Below are 20,034 nucleotides of genomic sequence, written 5' to 3'. Positions count from 1 at the left end.
TGGGTAGTTGCAGATCTTCAAAGCTGATGTTTGGCGTGTCAAACCACTCATCAATGAAGTTGTGGATGATTGTTACATCAAAGAGAGGCAGATCATTGAAGATTTCTGCTTCTTCTTTGCTCTTGATGAGTTGCTCAACAGCGTCATCTGCAAGATCTTCATCACTTGACAGATCAAATGGCATCATTGCACAGAATGGCAGCAGCTGTTAGCTCTTGGCCGGTGTGTGGCAGAGGCATCTTGACCTTCTGGGGCTTGGAGATGCATGACAAATCTTCAGACTGCACACTGTCTTTAGGAGGTGCAGTTGCCAGTGGCTTCGCCCGTGAGATTTTTGGAGCAGAGGCAGGCTTTGAAGCTTTAGGCTGCTTCTTTGGCTTCGGCGCTGCAGGCGCTTCATCTGATTCAGCATCATCTGCAGGCTCATCCACGGCTGTCCCTTGAACCAAGATATGGGTGATGAGACCTTCAAGGTTGTAGAAAGGACCGACGACATTGGGTTCTGCATCACGTGTGCTGTCAGCCCTTGGAGCAGAAGGACCAGGGTTGAAGTCCAGTCCCAATGTCTTCTTGTTCTGCTTTGCTGAGTTGTGGGCAAACTGGAAGTTGTGCTTGAACAGAATGTCATCATGACACCATAGCAGGGACGATGGGTCAGCATCCGCAGGCTGTGGTCCACGGACCATGCAGGGATAGAAGCCTTATTCAATGGCTTCATCTCTGGTCCTGGGTTGAAGATTTTTGTAGAGGATGTCTCCCCATGGTCGCTTGATGGCATTCTTTTCAGCATATTCCTTGGTCACAAATCTGTATTTGAACCACTGTTCTGCCCAATAGCGTCGAATCCATTGGATTCGCGTCTTGCGCTGATTGTAATCCTCTTCAGGATCTGTCTTGTACAGCTCTGAGAGGTCATCGGGTAGATCTCTTGATGTTTCTCCTTGACGCTTTCTGCCACCCTTCTTTGCTGATTTTTCTGAAGCCATGAACCTTAATCTGAAAGGCTTCAATACGTTCAGAGGCTTCAAAGGTTTTCGCTTGCTGGACAAACAGGAACTGGCTTCGGGAGAATTTATGTGATGGTGTAAGAATTCACACGAAGAACTGCTAGACGGAGTGGAAGAGGAGGCCGAGCAGTTCGATTGTCCGTGCCCTAACTTGGAGACGGAGGACACCTACGACGACGGCGGAGAAGACGATGTCCGCGGTCGGCGTGAAGACGGCGTCGGAGAGGTTGCGGCAGCGAAGCGCTTCGTCGCCGGCGTCGTCGAGGGCTAGCGGTGGCGCTAGGGTTCATGCGAGAGTGGAAGAAGAGATAATGACTGCTGTGAGGTGTGTATTTATAGGTATAGGGGCGGCACTGCATTATTACACAGGTGCCCCTGGCGATTCGCATCTGAGGAACACGTGGCCATCAAGCAGCATATTGGGGTTTGTTCCACGTCCCACGCACGCCTGGATTGTCCGGTGGTCGTTCCCACTTCTTCGGGTTTCAGGTGGAGGAATGAGCATTGAAAATGGACTTAATGGTTGTCTCTGTATCTTCTGCTGACAAGGACGCAGAGAAGACATTCGACAGTTTCAATAGAATGCATATGATTTGGAGAGATAGAGTTTGAGATAGAAAGCATAGAGAGGTTAGGGTCCGATCACATTCACTTAGTTCAAAAGATTCAACAAGAAGACATAGCTATAAGTGAATGCTGTAGAGGACAGAACACTAGTATATATATATATATATAAATCAACATAGTGAAGATAATCAGGAAGATATGTTGAGATTGAAGCCAAACCAAATGTGAAGACATAGCAAATGTAACGCCATGAGTGAAACACTCCAAACAGAACATTTGGTGGTGGCGTTACCCACCGTATAGGAAGTATTAGACCCAGACACGGCGCACAATTATCATGGCGCTCCGAAGTCAAATTCCACATTAATGTATTCACACTTAGAATGTATGTCTTCATTGATTGAAGATATACTCTACTTCGTGTGTTGCACATCTAAGTCATCAATATGCATAAGTGTTAGGATGTGTGCCTGATCACAGGACATTTGAGGATTCTAGGATATTTAGCTCACACCGTAACTTGCAAAATCTCTTCTCATCCAAGGGCTTGGTGAAGATATCTGCCAATTGCTCTTCAGTGTTGACGTGTATGATATCAACATCTTCCTTCACAACATGATCTATCAGAAAGTGATGACGGATCTCAATGTGCTTTGTCTTCGAGTGCTGAACTGGGTTGTTTGCAATCTTGATGGCGCTTTCATTGTCACAGTAGAGTGGCACTTGCTTCAGATGAATGCCATAGTCCTTGAGTGTTTGCTTCATCCACAGAAGCTGAGCGCAGCAAGATCCAGTAGCAATGTATTCAGATTCAGCAGTGGAGAGAGATACACAGTTCTGCTTCTTTGAAGACCAACATACAAGTGATCGTCCCAGAAAGTGACATGTGCCTAATATAGACTTGCGATCCACTTTGTCACCAGCATAATCAGCATCCGAGAATCCAACCAGATCAAACTCTAAGCCCCTTGGATACCATAATCCTAGAGTTGGGGTGTGAGCCAAATATCGAAGAATTCGCTTCACAGCTAAGTGATGCGACTCCTTTGGTGTCGCTTGGAATCGAGCACACATGCAAACACTAAGCATAATATCTGGCCTAGATGCACATGGATAAAGCAAAGAACCAATCATGGAGCGGTATACCTTTTGATCGAACTCTTTACCATTGTCGTCGGGACCCAGATGATGCTTGGCTGGCATTGGCGTCGTGAAGCCTTTGCAGTCTTGCATACCGAACTTCTTCAGACAATCTTTGAGATACTTCTCTTGAGATATGAAGACGCTGTTGCGTTGCTGTCGTATTTGGAGACCGAGGAAGAACTTCAGCTCTCCCATCATGGACATCTGATATTGCTCTTGCATCATATATCCAAACTCTTCACTGTACTTCTGATTGGTGCAGCCGAAGATAATGTCAACCACATATATTTGGCACACAAACAGTTCACCATCATATGTCTTCATGAAGAGAGTGGGGTCTAGGGAACCAGGTATGAAGCCTTTGCTCTTCAGGAAGTATTTGAGTGTGTCATACCAGGCCCGAGGGGCTTGTTTGAGGCCATACAGTGCCTTGTTGAGCTTGTATACCATGTCAGGATGTTTTGGATCTTCAAAGCCAGGCGGTTGTGCAACATACACTTCTTCTTCAATCTTGCCATTGAGAAAGGCGCTCTTCACATCCATTTGATATAGAAGTATGTTGTGATGATTGGCATAGGCTAGCAGTATGCGTATGGCTTCAAGTCTAGCCACAGGAGCAAATGTTTCATCGAAGTTAATGCCTTCCACTTGAGTATATCCTTGAGCAATGAGACGAGCTTTGTTTCTGACAACTTGACCATGCTCATCTTGCTTGTTGCGATATATCCATTTGGTGCCTATTATGTTGTGCTTCCGAGGATCAGGACGCTTAACCAGTTCCCATACATTATTCAGCTCAAAATGTTGAAACTCTTCTTGCATAGCTTGAATCCATTCAGGTTCCATGAAGGCTTCTTCAACTTTATTGGGTTCTGTTATTGAGACGAATGCGAAGTGCCCACAAAAATTTTCCAACTGAGTTGCCTTTGATCGAGTGAGCGGACCGGGTGCATTGATGCTGTCAATTATTCTCTCAATCTACACTTCATTGGCAACACGAGGATGTACAGGGCGAAGGTTTTGCTCTTGCTGATCATTGTCATTGTTAGTGGGATTGTCTTCAGGCTAAGCATTGTCTTCAGGTTGATCAGGTGCGGAGATGATAAGTTCCTCTTCAGGTTGAGCTTCAGAGGGTATGATTTCTCAGGTTCCCATAAGCTTGATTGATTCGCTGGATGGAACTTCATCTAGCATATTGGGAGGTGCTCTCTTTGTGAACCGTTAGTCTCATCAAACCGCACATCCACTGTTTCAACCACTTTATAATGAAAGAGATTGAAGACTCTGTAGGAGTGCGAATCCTTTCCATATCCAAGCATAAAACCCTCATGTGCTTTTGGTGCAAATTTTGAAGTGTGATGTGGATCCTTGATCTAGCACCTGGCACCAAATACTCTGAAGTAACTGACATTTGGCTTCTTGCCAATAAGGAGCTCATAAGATGTCTTGTTCAGAAGCTTGTGAAGATAAACACGATTGATTCTATGGCATGCAGTATCAATGGCTTCAAGCCAGAATTTTCTTGGAGTCTTGTATTCATCAAGCATCGTTCGGGCCATCTCAATGAGTGTTCTGTTCTTGCGTTCGACGAGGCCATTCTGCTGTGGCGTGTATGGGGCTGAGAATTCATGTGTGATGCCGAAGGTATCAAGATATGTATCAAGGCCAGTGTTCTTGAATTCAGTGCCATTGTCACTTTTGATGTGCTTTATCTTGGCGCCATAGTTGTTCATTGCTCGATTGCCGAAGCATCTGAAGACATCCTGCACTTCAGTCTTGTAGAGGATTATGTGCACCCAAGTATATCTAGAATAATCATCAACAATAACTGAAAGTGCGTTATATCGACTAGAGGGGGGTGAATAGGCGATTTTTATGAAAGTCTTCAAAACGTGGAAGTTATGAAGACAAACAGAATACATAAGCCTATCACTATGCAGCGGAAGTTAGATTACACAAGGCAAGCCATGGTCAAGTATTCAATATAGTGAAAGCATAGTGACAAACAGCTTCAGTGTAATAAGGATCAGGTAGGAAGAAGTTATGACGCCAAACAAATCATACAGTTACGTTGTGAAGACAAAAGATAGAGCAAGCATGCAATGGCTTCACAATGAATATCAGTAAGTAAAAGGAAGTGAAGATGAAACCAGTGACACGTTGAAGACAATGATTTGTTGGACCAGTTCTAGTTGCTGTGACAACTGTACGTCTGGTTGGAGCGGCTAGGTATTTAAACCAAAGGACACACAGTCCCGGACACCCAGTCCTGAACACGCAGCTCAGGACACCCAGTCCTCACCGTTTTCTCCTTGAGCTAAGGTCACACAGACCTCGCCCAATCACTCTGGTAAGTCTTCAAGGTAGACTCCCAAACCTTCACAGACTTCGTTCACCGGCAATCCACAATTTCTCTTGGATGCTCAGAACGCGACGCCTAACCGTCTGGAGGATGCACAGTCCTCAAGTGTAATAAGTCTTCAGATCACTCAGACAAGAAGACTTAAGTGATGCCCAATTTAATCTGGCTCTGGGTGGTTAGGGCTTTTCTCCTCGCTAGGAATTTTCTCTCAAAGGCTTCGAGGTGGGTTGCTCTCAAACGACAAAAGCCGTGCACTGAAATCTGAGCAGCCAACCGTTTATGGTTGTAGGGGTGGACTATTTATAGACACTTGGCAACCCGACCTGATTTGTCCGAAATGACCCTGGGTCACTAAGGAACTGACACGTGTACCAACGGTTGGATTTCGAACTCACACGGCAACTTTACTTGGGCTACAAGTAAAGCTGACTTGTCCGACTCTGGACAAGATTTGCTCTCAAAGTCTTCGCTCGAAGACATAGGATTTGAATTAGGCATCACTTCAGTCATTCTGACTGGTTCTCTTGGACCCCACTTAACAGTACGGTGGTTCCTATGACACAACATAAGTGAAATAAAACTACGAAGGATCTAAGTCTTCAAGTTCCATAAGCTTCATAGGGAGTCTTCTCATGTCATTGTCTTCAATATGAATATCTTCATAAACCACCATTGTCTTCAATGTCTTCGTATATTTTTAGGGGTCATCTCTGGTAGTGAAACCGAATCAACGAGGGACTTCTACCTGTGTTATCCTGCAATTCTCACAAACACATTAGTCCCTCAACTAGGTTTGTCGTCAATACTCCAAAACCAACTAGGGGTGGCACTAGATGCACTTACAATAACAAAGCCATAGAGGCAAGCAGTAGTAGTAAGAGTTGAGTAATGAGTGGGACCGAAGAGATCCATGTGGAGTAGTTCGAAGGGTCGAGTGGTTGTCATGATTGTCTTCGAGGGATGTTTGGCCCTCGTCATCTTCCTTGCTTCACAGGCACGGCATAAGTGATCTTTCTTGAACTTGACGCCCTCGATGCCTATGACATGCTTCTTCTTTGCAAGGGTGTGGAGGTTCCTCATGCCAGCATGCCCTAGCCTCCAATGCCAGAGCCAGCATTCTGAAGCCTTTGCTAGAAGACATACGGCAAGCTGTGGTCCTGCTGAAAAATCTACCACGTACAAATCATCTTTCCGATACCCTTCAAACACTAGAGACTTGTCAAATTCCATTAGTACAAGGCAGCGATATTTTCCAAATATTACGATCATGTTCAAATCGCAAAGCATTGAGACAGACATTAAGTTGAAGCCAAGGGATTCAACAAGCATGACTTTATCCATGTGTTGATCCTTTGAGATTGCAACTCTACCTAGACCCAATACCTTACTTTTACCAGTGTCAGCAAATGTGATGTGACTCTTGTCAGATGGACGTAAGGCTGAGTCCATAAGAAGGCTTCTTTTGCCAGTCATGTGGCTGGTACACCCACTATCAATAATCCATTCTGAAGACGCTGGTGTCGTACCCTACAGTGCAGTTAGGGGGATAGGCTTCACGAAGAGAATTGTGAAGCAAAACCATTTGACGAACCAGTGGGTTATGAAAACTTAGATCCAGATTAGGACTGATAGGGAGAGTAGCAAGCGATTCAGGAACGAAGTACATAGTAAGACCATTTGGGCATTTGATCTTGCACCCTACAAGATGTTTAAGGTCCCCAGCAATAGCGTCAGATGATTTTGATTTTCTGCTGGAGACCTTTCCCTACAAAAGAGAGTTAAGCTTTCTTAGCCACCCACATCTTCAAGGGTGGCTTAGAAGCGATAAGTCTAAGCGCAGCATCTGAGAACTTTGGCTTTGGAGCCCTAGCAAAAGGTCTTGCAGGCGGACAATAGTACTCATAAGAATAAGCAGAATAGTTCTTGGTCTTATGAACATGGCGGTTTGATGAACCGCGCTCATATTCATAGGCCTGAGTATGGTTTCCCTGCAAAACATTTGCGTTAGTGCGACTCAGGTGAGTCCTCTGTCTGTATGAAGCCTTTGGATCGTATGAAGCCTGTGGTCTAAGGTTTGTCTTCTTCACGTGTGGTGTCATGATGGCATTCACAGGAAGATTCTCAAGACACTTTTTTGGAACCCAGATCTTCTTCATAGATGGTCCATTCCTGCAGTTAGTACCAATGTACCTGGCAAACACTTCACCATTCTGATTCTTAAACAGTTTATAGTTTGCATCAAAGGATTCATCAATGACAATGGGATTTGCACAAGAGAAGCCAGATAGATTGGATAGATCTGCTGAAGATTCCTTTGCAACAACCCATGTGGTTTTGGGGTACTGCTCAGGTTTCCAGTAAGAGCCATCAGCATTCATTTTCCTTACGAACCCAACACCCTCTTTCCTCGGGTTTCGGTTCAAGATCTGCTTTTTGAGGACATCACATAGTGTCTGATGACCTTTAAGACTTTTGTACATCCCTGTTTCAAGCAATGCCTTCAACCTAGCATTCTCATCAGCAATAGCAGTGGAATCCTCAGCAAAGGGGTTAGTTCCCACATCAACAGTTGAAGATATTGCAACAGTAGCAGTAGTAGAACATTCAGCAACAGTAGTAGCATTATCACGCTCAATGCATTTAAGACATGGTGGTTCAAATCCTTCCTGTGTGGAACTGATCTGTTTGGCGTGAAGTGACTCATTTTCCTTTTGAAGATCTTCATGAGCCGCTCTCAATTTCTCAAGATCTTGCTTCCTTTGAAGATAATCATAGGAAAGTTTTTCATGAGTTGTTGAGAGCATTTCATGACGACTTTCAAGTTCCTCATACTTACCGTGAAGATTTTTTATGTCTTCAATTAAGGACTCAGATCGAGTCATTTCAGCGCCTAACAGATCATAGCTTTTGTCTAACAGTTTTTGAATATGTTCCATGGCTTTCTGTTGTTCAGTTGCAATTTTAGCAAGTGTTTTGTAGCTGGGTTTTGAACCACAATCAGAGTCATCGTCACTAGATGTTTGATAGTGAGTAGTGCATGTGTTTACCTTGGCACCGCGTGCCATGAAGCAGTAGGTAGGAGCGGAGTAGTCCTTGTCATTTGCATCGGTGTCGGTGATGAGGTCATTGTCTTCAGTGTTGAAGATGGACTTGGCAACGTATGCTGTAGCCAGACTTGCGACGCCAGAATCGAACTCCTCCTCAGACTCCACCTCCGCCTCCTCAAAAGTGGACTCCTCCTCTGAATCCATTTCCTTGCCAACAAACGCACGTGCCTTGCCAGATGAGCTCTTCTTGTGTGATGAAGACTTTGAAGAAGACTTGGAAGAAGACTTTGAGTATTTCTTCTTCTTCTTGTCGTCAGAGTCATATTCCTTGCTCTTCTTCTTCTTTTTGTTCTCATTGTCCCACTGCGAACACTCAGAGATGAAGTGGCCAGGTTTCTTGCACTTGTGACATGTTTTCTTCTTGTAGTCATGAGCAGAAGCTTCATCATTCCTTGAGCTTGATCGGGAAGACTTTCTGAAGCCTTTCTTCTTGGTGAATTTTTGGAACTTCTTCACAAGCATAGAAAGTTCCCTTCCAATGTCTTCAGGATCATCAGAACTACTATCAGATTCTTCTTCAGATGAGGAGACAGCTTTTGCCTTCAAGGCACGAGTTCGCCCATAGTTTGGACCGTAGATATCTCTTTTCTCAGAAAGCTGAAACTCATGTGTGTTGAGCCTCTCAAGTATGTCAGATGGATCGAGTGTCTTGAAATCAGGACGTTCTTGAATCATCAGGGCTAGGGTGTCAAATGAACGATCAAGTGATTTCAGTAGTGTCTTGACGACTTCATGCTTGGTGATCTCAGTAGTGCCAAGGGCTTGAAGCTCATTTGTGATGTCAGTGAGTCGATCAAATGTGAGCTGGACATTCTCATTGTCATTTCTCTTGAAGCAGTTGAAGAGGTTGCGAAGGACACTGATTCTCTGATCTCTCTGGGTTGAGACGCCTTCGTTGACCTTGGAGAGCCAGTCCCAGACTAGCTTAGATGTTTCCAAAGCACTCACGCGGCCATACTGTCCTTTGGTCAGATGACCACAGATGATATTCTTGGCAGTAGAGTCCAGTTGAACGAACTTCTTGACGTCAGCAGCGGTGACACCTTCTCCAGCCTTGGGAACGTTGTTCTTGACGACATACCATAGGTCGACGTCAATGGCTTCAAGATGCATGCGCATCTTATTCTTCCAGTAGGGATATTCAGTTCCATCGAAGACGGGGCACGCAGCGGAGACTTGATTATCCCTGCAGTCGACATAGCTAAAACTCCAGGTGGTTAAACCGAATCACACAAAACAAGGGAGTACCTTGCTCTAATACCAATTGAAAGTGCGTTATATCGACTAGAGGGGGGTGAATAGGCGATTTTTATGAAAGTCTTCAAAACGTGGAAGTTATGAAGACAAACGATAGATATAAACCTATTACCCTGCAGCGGAAGGTAGACTACACTAGGCAAGCCATAGTCAAGTATTCAATAGAGTGAAAGCACAATGACTAATAGCAGCAATGTAGTAAGGATCAGGTAGGAAGATATTATGAAGCCAAACAGAACACGCAGTCACTCAGTGAAGATAAAAGATAGTGCAATCATACAATGATGTCACAAGGAGTAACAGTATGTAAAGAGAAGGGAAGGATGAAACCAGTGACTCATTGAAGACAATGATGTGTTGGACCAGATCCAGTTGCTGTGACAACTGTACGTCTGGTTAGGGCGGCTAGGTATTTAAACCTGAGGACACACAGTCCCGGACACCCAGTCCTGAACACGCAGCTCAGGACACCCAGTCCTCACCGTAATCCCCTTGAGCTAAGGTCACACAGACCTCGCCCAATCACTCTGGTAAGTCTTCAAGGTAGACTCCCAAACCTTCACAGACTTCGTTCACCGGCAATCCACAATGTCTCTTGGATGCTCAGAACGCGACGCCTAACCGGCTGGAGGATTCACAGTCCTCAAGTGTAATAAGTCTTCAGATCACACAGACAAGAAGACTTAAGTGATGCCCAATTCTCTTTGGCTCTGGGTGGTTAGGGCTTTATCCTCGCAAGGAATTCTCTCTCAAAGGCTTCGAGGTGGGTTGCTCTCAAACGACAAAAGCCGTATACTAACTCTGAGCAGCCAACCGTTTTTGGTTGTAGGGGGTGAGCTATTTATAGCCACTAGGCAACCCGACCTGATTTGTCCAAAATGACCCTAGGTCACCAAGGAACTGACACGTGTTCCAACGGTCGGATTTCAAACTCACACGGCAACTTTACTTGGGCTACAAGCAAAGCTGACTTGTCCGACTCTGGACAAGATTCGCTCTCATAGTCTTCACTCGAAGACATAGGTTTTGGTTAAGCATCACTTCAGTCATTCTGACTAGTTCTCTTGGACCCCACTTAACAGTACGGTGGTTCCTATGACTCAACAAAGAAGAAAAAGAACTACGGAAAGATCTAAGTCTTCGAGCTCCATAGGCTTCATGCGATGTCTTCTCTTGTCATAGTCTTCAATGTGAATGTCTTCATATACCACCTTTGACTTCAATGTCTTCATACATTTTTAGGGGTCATCTCTGGTAGGAAAACCGAATCAATGAGGGACTTCTACCTGTGTTATCCTGCAATTCTCACAAACACATTAGTCCCTCAACTAGGTTTATCGTCAATACTCCAAAACCAACTAGGGGTGGCACTAGATGCACTTACATCTTGCCCCTTTTGGAAGGGGCCTGCCTGCCCGAGTCCGGAACCACTGGAGGTTCTGGTGTGGTGTTCGGCTGAGAGCCGAACTTAGAGCCCCCGGGAGCCTTGCTCCCTTTGCTCCTGGAGTCCGGAAGGTCGCCTTGAGGCGCCTCCGGGACTGTCTCCCCCCGGCTCGGTGCCCCTTGAGACAATACCTCGGCATTATCCGTAGGGCAAGGAGAGGAGGCGGTTGGAAGTGTATCACTATTCATGTCCGACGATTCCACGGAACCGTCCGACGATGATACATCGATACGGGCTTGGGGCAGACTGCATAATCATATTCGATGTTAGGAGAAGCAGTGCGACAAAGGTAAGCTATGAGTTACTCTGGTATCCGAATACTTACGACTTCGCCAGGGGCTTGGCCCTGAGTAGCCACTCGTCTTCGCCGTCGGCGGCGGTGGTGGAGCAGTCCGAAAGGAGAGTCCTTTCCTTCTTGGACCCTTCGGCCTCCCCAGTTGGGGCGGCCTTCCTTTTCTTGTCTCCCCCAGCTGGAGGGGAGAATCTTCATCTTCCTTCTCCTCTTTTTCACGGGAGGAGGGTGTCTTAGTGTTATTGGACGATGAGTCCTATACCACCTGGCGCCGGGAACTCTTTCGGGTTCCCTTGGCCTTCTTCTTGGTCTTCTCCGGCACCTCATAAGGAGCCGGAGATTGCATCTCCGTCAGGAGAGCGTCCGCAGTATCTTCGGGCAGAGGGGCCGGATAGTTAATCTGCTCCGATGTCTCCACCCAGTCCTGTCAAAGGCATGGGAGCTCAGACCCCAGAAATGGTTAATCTATGGGAAATAAATATCCTACCAGATGTACAAAACTTACCGAATTCGCAGGGCGCTTCGCGCTTAGCCGGCGGTCCTCGGTAAGAGAAGGAGGGACCTCGGCGCCCTTGAACAGCACCCTCCAGACGTCTTTATGCTTCGTGTCGAAGAGCTCGCTTAGAGTCTAGTGCTGGGCCGGGTCGAACTCCCATAAGTTGAAATCCCGTTGTTGACACGGGAGGATCCGGCGGAAGAGCATAACCTGGACTATATTGACAAGCTTAAGTTTCTTGCTTGTCATGTTTCGGATACATTTCTGGAGTCCGTCCAGCTCCACCGAAGAGCCCCAAGAAAGGCCCTTCTCCTTCCAGGAAGTGAGCCGCGTGGGGACTCCGGATCGAAACTCGGGGGCTGCCACCCAGTTGGTGTCGCGCGGCTTGGTGATGTAGAACCACCCCGATTGCCACCCCTTTATGGTCTCCACGAAGGAGCCCTCGAGCCATGTAACATTGGGTATTTTGCCCACCATGGCTCCACCGCATTCCGCTTGTTGGCCACCTACTACCTTCGGCTTGATATTGAAGGTCTTCAGCCATAGGCTAAAGTGGGGCCGGATGCGGAGGAAAGCCTCGCCCACAACGATAAACGCTGAGATGTTGAGGATGAAATTCGGGGCCAGATCATGAAAGTCTAGCCCGTATTAGAACATGAGGCCGCGGACGAATGGATGGAGGGGAAACCCCAGTCCGCAGACGAAGTGGGGGAGGAAAACCACCCTTTCGTGAGGTCCCGGGGTAGGGACGATCTGCCCCGCGGCTGGCAGCCAGTGCGCGATATCCGCGGCTAAGTATCCAGCTCCACGCAGTTTTTTGATGTGTCCCTCCGTGACGGAGGAGGCCATCCACTTGCCTCCCGCTCCGGACATGTTTGGAGAGAGTTGAGGAGAAAGATGCGGACTTGGGCGCTGGAGCTCGAGTGCGCGAGAATGGATGAGCAAGGAGGAAGAAGGCGTGGATAGAAAAAGGTGGGATCTTATCCCTTTATAAGGGCGGTCTAAACTATGCGCCCCCACTAGCCTGGTAAAACTCGCTTATCCCCCAAGCGTTGTAATTGATGGCGCGGTTGGGTTACCCATGTCCATATTGACGAGAATCCCGTAATAAAGGGAACACGATCTCTTCTTTGACAAGACGTGTCAGGAAACCACCTCGCGTTATGTGAGGGGCTGGTTAAAGAAATACGGTTCAAGTAATTACCGGGCCATGGCGTGCTGTCATGCTGCCAAAACGTGTCAGCAGATTAGATTTGTGGAAATATTATTCTCTCTACGGTGGTATGTGGAACTTATTTTGCAGCGTCGGACACTATCCTTGTATTCAAATTCTTCCGTGGTGTATTCGGAGGAGGAACCCACCTTGCAATGCCGAAGACAACACTGCGCGTCGGACTCATCGTCATTAAAGCCTGGTTCAGGGGCTACTGAGGGAGTCCTGGATTATGGGGTATCCGGACAGCCGGATTATATCCTTTGGCCGGACTGTTGGACTATGAAGATACAAGATTGAAGACTTCGTCCCGTGTCCGGATGGGACTCTACTTGGCGTGGAAGGCAGGCTAGGCAATACAGATATATATATATATCCTTCTTTGTAACCGACCTTGTGTAAACCTAGCCCCCTCCGGTGTCTATATAAACCGGAGGGTTTTAGTCCGTAGGACAACATACAATCATACCATAGGCTAGCTTCTAGGGTTTAGCCTCTCCGATCTCGTTGTAGATCAACTCTTGTACTACTCATATTATCAATAATAATCAAGCAGGACGTAGGGATTTACCTCCATCAAGAGGGCCCGAACCTGGGTAAAACATCGTGTCCCCTGCCTCATGTTACCATCCGCCTTAGACGCACAGTTCGGGACCCCCTACCCGAGATCCGCCGGTTTTGACACCAACACTTGATCTTCGACGGACTCGAGCCCATGTGAGGTGCGCCGCACGATTGCGACGAGCATGATTTAACTCTGCCGTCGGATAGTGTTTGGGAGATCACACCTGCAACTACTCCAGCCTTCAATCCGGAGCAATTCGCGCCATCCGAGGACGGGTGGATAGACCCCGCCATGGAGGCCGCACTCTCAGTGGCGATGGAGCCGGATACTGACTTCACCCCTTATGAGAGCCGTGTTGCCAAACCACTGGATTCGTCTCCGGCCACGGACTCCGAGCCACCTGCGTCCATGCCTATCGAATCTGATTGGGCGCCATTCAGGGAGTTCACCTCCGCGGATATCTTTCAGCACTCGCCTGGCGATGTGATAAATTCATTAAGGTCTCTCTCCTTGATAGGAGAACCTTGGCCGAACTATGTCCGGCTAGGATGGGATGCGGACGACGAAGAAATTCGCTCCCCACCCACCACCCACTCAGTAGCCACTGTTGATGATTTAACTGACATGCTCGACTTCGACTCCGAAGACATCGACAGTATGGATGACGATGTAAGAGACAAACAGGAACCACCGCCCACAGGGCACTGGACCGCCACCTCATAATATGATATATATACATGGTGCACACCCCCAAAGAAGGCAATGGCGACGAGACAGCGGAGGATGACCCCTCCAAGAAGCAACCCAAGCGCCGACGTCAGCGATGCCGCTCTAAGTCCCGCCATAGCAAAAGTAGTGATACCGGCACAAGAGACAATAACACTCTGAATAGTGCCGAAGACGACAATAATCCCCTCCAGCACGATTTAGAGCAGGAGGGTGAAAAAGCTAGCCCTCCAGAGTGGGCAGCAGATGGAGAATCGGAGGAGGACAATTACATGCCTCTCTCCGAAGACGAGGTGAGCCTCGGCGATGAAGAATTTATCATGCCTGAGGATACCGTCGAGCAGGAGCGCTTCAAGCGCCGGCTTATGGCCACAGCAAATAGCTTAAAGAAAAAGCAACAACAGCTTCAAGCTGATCAAGATCTGCTAGCAGACAGATGGACCAAAGTCCTTGCAGCCGAGGAATACGAACTCGAGCGGCCAACCAAGAGTTACCCAAAGCGCAGGTTGCTACCCCACCTCGAGGAGGAAGCATTGAAACCTACATCACCAGTGTATGACGCGGCTGACTGGCCACCTCGTGGCCGAGCCAGAAAGGCGTTCCAACCTGAAGTTCAGCCTGCACCCCGCCGCAACTCAAACAAAAACACCAAGGCTCGGGGCAACACACGGGACCTGCGAGACGTATTGGACAGCAGGGCAAAACATGCAAGGTCAATATACGAGTCACGGGGGCGCGCGCCAACGCGGGACGATGACCATCGCGTCGGATACACTAAAAGTAAATCCGGCCGGGCCGAATACAGCAAACAAAACTCATATGAACTGTGCCGTGATATAGCCCGGCACAGAGGCGCCGCACACCCCCTATGCTTCACTAATGAATTTATGGATCACGAATTCCCGGAGGGTTTTAAACCCGTAAATATCGAATCGTATGATGGTACAACAGATCCCGCTGTATGGATTGAGGATTTCCTCCTCCACATCCACATGGCTCGCGGTGATGATTTGCATGCCATCAAGTACCTCCCACTAAAATTCAAAGGACCATCTCGGCATTGGCTGAATAGCTTGCCAGCAGACTCCGTCGGCAGTTGGGAGGATTTGGAAGATGCATTCCTTGACAACTTCCAGGGAACTTATGTGCGGCCACCGGATGCTGATGACTTGAGCCATATAACTCAGCAGCCAGGGGAATCGGTCAGGCAATTCTGGACACGGTTCCTAACAAAGAAAAACCAAATTGTCGACTGTCAAGATGCAGAGGCCTTAGTGGCATTCAAGCATAACATCCGTGACGAGTGGCTCGCCAGGCACCTCGGCCAGGAGAAGCCAAAGTCTATGGCAGCCCTCGAGACACTCATGACCCGCTTTTGCACGGGCGAGGATAGCTGGCTGGCTCACAGCAACAACACATCAAGGAATTCAGTCACTTTTCGGATACCAAAGATGCCAACGGCAGACCACGCCGTAACAGACAAAAGCGCCGCAACAACGGCGATAACACTGATGATACGGCAGTCAATGCCGGATTCAGAGGCTCTAAATCCTGTCAGCGGAAAAAGCCATTCAAAAGAAGTACTCCGGGCCCGTCCAGTTTGGATCGCATACTCGATCGCTCGTGTCAAATACACGACACCCCTGATAAGCCAGCCAATCACACCAACAGAGAATGCTGGGTGTTCAAGCAGGCCGGCAAGTTAAATGCCGAAAAGAAGGACAAGGGGCTGCATAGTGATGACGAGGAGGAGCCCCGGCCGCCGAACACGGGAGGACAGAAGAGGTTCCTCCCACAATTGAAGACGGTGAACATGATATACGCAACCCACCTTCCCAAGAGGGAACGGAAGCATGCACTAAAGGGACGTCTATGCGATGGAGCCCGTCACCCCAAAGTTCAACCCATGGTCCGCATGTCTGATCACCTTCGATCGCAGGGACCACCCCACTAGTATCCGTCATGGCGGATCCGCCGCACTGGTCCTAGACCCCATCATCGACGGATTTCACCTCACTTGAGTCCTTATGGACGGCGGTAGCAGCCTGAACCTGCTCTATCAGGATACAGTGCGCAAAATGGGTATAGATCCCTCGAGGATCAAACCCACCAAAACCACCTTTAAGGGCATCATCCCAGGTGTAGAGGCCCATTGCACGGGCTCAATCACACTGGAAGTGGTCTTCGGATCTCCGGACAACTTTCGAAGCGAGGAGTTAATCTTCGATATCGTCCCGTTCCACAGTGGCTATCACGCACTACTCGGGCGCACCGCATTTGCAAAATTCAATGCGGTACCGCGTTACGCATACCTCAAGCTCAAGATGCCGGGACCTAGGGGTCATAACAGTCAATGGAAACACATAATGCTCGCTCCGCACGGAAGAGCACACTGCGGCCCTCGCAGCAGAAGCACAAAGCAGCCTTTTAAGGCAAACCACCAATTCAGCGATACAGCCCCCAGACACCGTCAAGCGAGTCCGGAGTAAATTGCAACGGGACCGCCTGGCACGTTCAGAGCTCGCCTAGCAATTTGGCCCCCGTCCCAGTCCCAATCAAGCGACAAAATCCGTGCCGCGTGTACATAATTACGCACTGAAAATACCATGGGCATAGGCAGGGGCACGATCAGGGCACGTCCCGCAATGCGGCTTAACTGCCCTAGGGGTTGCATACCTTTATCATTTTTTCTCTTTCAGAACCTTACTCTCTGGAAGCCCTTTCCCGCAGTAGGATTGTCGGACACATTACGGGAAGGAACAACCAAGGAGGCAAGAAACTAAGACGTACAAGGGAACCCCCAGGTGGTCTCTAATAATAATCGATATACCCGCTTCTTACTATCCTTACGCAGCTTGCCCTTGGATAGGACATGTCAAATAGTCCTATTTTTCGCTTATTGCACTACTTGTATCCGTATGCTTCGACGTATTATTTAAATAACAATGCATAGGATTAGTCTATTATTGCATTATCCATCCCATTTTTCTTATATGTTCATTTACAACAACTTGCACCCGTACATCCTACGGTCAGTACGCCAGGGGCTTTCGTTACCCCATAATACGGCATGAGAAGTCCGAACACTTTCGACAGTGCGGCACCCCAAACTTATAGCATTATATGCATCAGCTCCGAATCATGTCTTGGGTCAATAGTTGGGTTTGCCCGGCTCCCATGCTTTGGTACCTTACGTTCCGCTATATCGGCTAAGGTGGCGCTGGGAGAACTACTGCGATTGTGTCCCGGTTCTTCCGGACGAGCACCACAGTAGAGAAAGCCGAAAACTGACTGTCATGATAAGGCGAGAGCTGGTCGCTGTTCAAGAGGTCTCAAGTCCTTAAAGACTTTTTCCGCTTTGGGCGACGAGTAGTCCTTGCCCGACTTAGGCGTATATAGCGCCCCAAATTCGGCCTTCCGAATTCTAGGGGCTTCGCCAAAATTTGAAATTGTAGACTTCTATGGCTAAGTGAGAGTGATAAAGCTTTATAGTCTGATTGTCTGGTTCGTTGTGCTGAACACCTCCCTCGAAGGACCCAAAATTGGGAAAAAGAGTGCTCAGGTTTATCCCGAACACCCCAGTACTAGTTACATGGGGGCAGAAGCCGACGACTGGCCAACTCTCAGATTTTATAAACGGCCGCACAGAAGGTAATATTTTAAATTCAAATAGCGTTGCATAGCGCAAATGAACTCGTTTCACATTACAGGATCACACGAGCATGTTCATTCAAAAATTACATCTATAGCACATTCATCTGTCACAAGGCGGGAACCCTTCAAGACACTTTCATAATACATTTCGGGGCAGTGATGCTCCTTGCCCTCCGGCGGCCCCTCCTTCACCAGCTTCACAGCGTCCAGCTTCGCCCAGTGCACCTTCCCCCGGGCAAAGGCCCTGCGCGCACCCTCGATGCAGACGACTGCTTTATGACTTCAAGCCGTGGGCAGGCATCCACAAGCTGCCTCACCAGACCGAAGTAGCTGCTAGGCAGGGGATCGCCAGGCCACATCCGGACTATAAGACCCTTCATGGCCTGTTCGGCCGCCTTGTGAAGCTCGACCAGTTGCTTCAGCTGGTCGCTCACGGGCATTGGGTGTTCGGTCCCAGTATACTGAGACCAGAACAACTTTTCCGTCGAGCTTCCCTCCTCAGCTCGGTAAAACTCCGCGGCATCCAACACACTGTGGGGAAGATCTGCGAACGCTCCTGGAGAGCTCTGAACTCGGGTAAGTAAAAGGAAAGTTTCCTTCACATGCTTGCTTTGCATAATGAATGCCTTACCCGCTGCTATCTTCTTCACCGCATCAATCTCCTGGAGGGCCTTGTGGGCTTCAGCCTTGGCGCTCCGTGCGCTTTCGAGCGCCTTCGCAAGCTCGGACTCTCGCGTCTTAGAGTCAAGCTCCAAGGATTCGTGTTTTTTTGTAAGAGCCTCGAGCTCTTGCTGCACCACGCCTACCCGGGCTTCTTGCTTTTCCCACTCAATGCGCTCCTTGGCCGCTTTGTCTTCGGCCTCGGACAACACCTTCTTCAGGGTCGCCACCTCGGTCGTGGCCCCTGGAAAATTCATGATGATCCTATTACTTTACAAACCGAGCTTCTTTTTTAATGTATAGACAAGGTATTGCTTACCTTTGCTCTCCTCGAGCTGCCTCTTGGTAAGGCCGAGCTCGTCCTCGGACCGCTCCAAGTCCTGCTTCAGTGCAGCAACCTCCGCAGTACGTGCGGCAGCAGCCAACAGCGAAGCCTGCACATGCAGACAGACATATTCTGATTAGACTCCTGAGTCATTATTTGATCCTCTATTCGGCCTTTCTTCGCGAACGCCAAACAGAGCATCAGGGGCTACTGTCTATGTGGTAATATTTTCTTATATTTTGATTGCTTACCTAAAAGCCTGTTAGGAGGCTGGCACAAGCTTCGGTCAGTCCGTTCTTGGCGGACTGAACTTTCTCGATCACCTCACTCATGATAGTGCGGTGCTCTTAGTTGATGGAAGCGCCGCGAAGCGCTCCCAGCAAGTTGTCCGGCGCCTCTGGATGGACAGAGGCCACAGGCACGTGTGGCTTGCCCCCCTTAACGGGGGATCGCTTGCCGGAGTCTGGAACCACCGAAGGTTCCGGGGCAGTGTTCGGCTGGGGGCCGAACTTGGAGCCCGTGGGAGTCTTGCTCCCTTTGCACCTAGGGTCCGGAAGGTCGCCGCGAGGCACCCCCAGGACTACCTCCCCTCGGCTCGGTGCCTTTTTGGACAACACCTCGACGTTGTCCGTAGGGCAAGGGGTGGAGGCGGTCGGAAGTGAATCGCTATTCATATCCGACGAATCCAACGAACCGTCCGACGAAGATACGTCGAGACGGGCTCGGGACGGACTGCATAATCATATTCGGCGTAATGAGAACCAATGCAATAAAACATACCATGAATTACTATGGTATCCGGATACTTACGACTTCGCCAGGGGCTTCTCCCTGGGTAACCACTCGTCGCCGCTGTAGGCGGCCGTCGTGGAGCAGTCCGGAAGGAGGGTCCTTCCCTTCTTGGACCCTTCGGCCTCCCCGGTTGGGTCGGCCTTCCTTTTCTTGTCTCCCCCGACTGGGGGGGGGGGATTTCTTCTTCCTTCTCCTCGTTTTTTGGGAGGAGTGCGCTTTGGAGTTATCGGACGATGAGTCCGATATAACCAGGCGCCGGAGACCCTTTTGGGTCCCCATGGCCTTCTTCTTGGCCTTCTTCACCGGCACCTCATAAGGCGTCGGAACCAGCATCTTCGTTAGGAGAGCATCTGCAGGATCTTCAGGTAGGGGGCCTGGGTAATCGATCTGCTCCGTTATCTCTACCCAGTCCTGTTAATGGCAC

The sequence above is a fragment of the Triticum urartu genome, chromosome 3 (assembly GCF_003073215.2).
Source record: "Triticum urartu cultivar G1812 chromosome 3, Tu2.1, whole genome shotgun sequence".
Lineage (NCBI taxonomy): Eukaryota > Viridiplantae > Streptophyta > Magnoliopsida > Poales > Poaceae > Triticum > Triticum urartu.
This window is presented reverse-complemented; position numbering follows the sequence as displayed.